Raw genomic sequence first — 860 nt, forward strand, 5'->3', positions numbered from 1 at the left:
TATGCGTAAAATGCGTTTCCTAATTATTTCACTGCATCCGTAGACGCAGAATACATTTGTCGTTTATTGTACTACGCCAGTCTTAAAATGCATTTTTTTATTATTTTGCTGCATCGCAGACGCAGAACGCATTTCTTAATTTGATTGCATTAACCATATGATTCATTTGTTTTATCACTTCACCGCATTAGATGAAGAATGCATTTTTTAAATATTGCACAGCGCCAATCTTGCTATGTATTTTTTCTATAATTTCACAACATTAGACGCAGAATGCATTTTTTAATTATTGTACTGCGCCAGTCTTAAAAAAAATTTTCTTTAATATTTCACTACATTAGACGCAGAATACAACTTTCAATTATTGCACTGCGCCATTGTCTTTAAATGCAATTTTTTTTTTTATTGTACCGCATTAGACGCAGATTGTATTGTTTGTTGATTGCGTTAGGCATTTTTTTAAATTATTTAATCGTATGAGATTAAATGTATGAATAATTTTACTAACAGATAACAATTGTTTTATTCACTGAGAAATATAAATCCGGTTATAAAAGCCGTTCGCAAGATGTACGGAAATACGCGTGTATATATGTATTGTGACGTGGTGGTCGCGCCGCTCTCCCCCTTGCCACAAAAAGGGTATCGTTCAAGGGAGTCCCGAGGAGCGGGCCGGTCTCAAGCGCCAGGATCCTCCAGGGCTTACGCGCCGTATCTTATTTTAGTTGCTTATTTCTTTTGTTTGTATTCTTTTTTTATATCAAATGTAAAATTGGCGCCTCACCCCCCGAGGACTCACCCCGCCGAAGGACATCGAGGGAGAGGAGTAGACGGAAAATCTAGCGAGGAACATAGCGCGA

This window comes from Pseudomyrmex gracilis, unplaced genomic scaffold (assembly GCF_002006095.1).
Source record: "Pseudomyrmex gracilis isolate BER0280 unplaced genomic scaffold, ASM200609v1 scaffold_361, whole genome shotgun sequence".
Lineage (NCBI taxonomy): Eukaryota > Metazoa > Arthropoda > Insecta > Hymenoptera > Formicidae > Pseudomyrmex > Pseudomyrmex gracilis.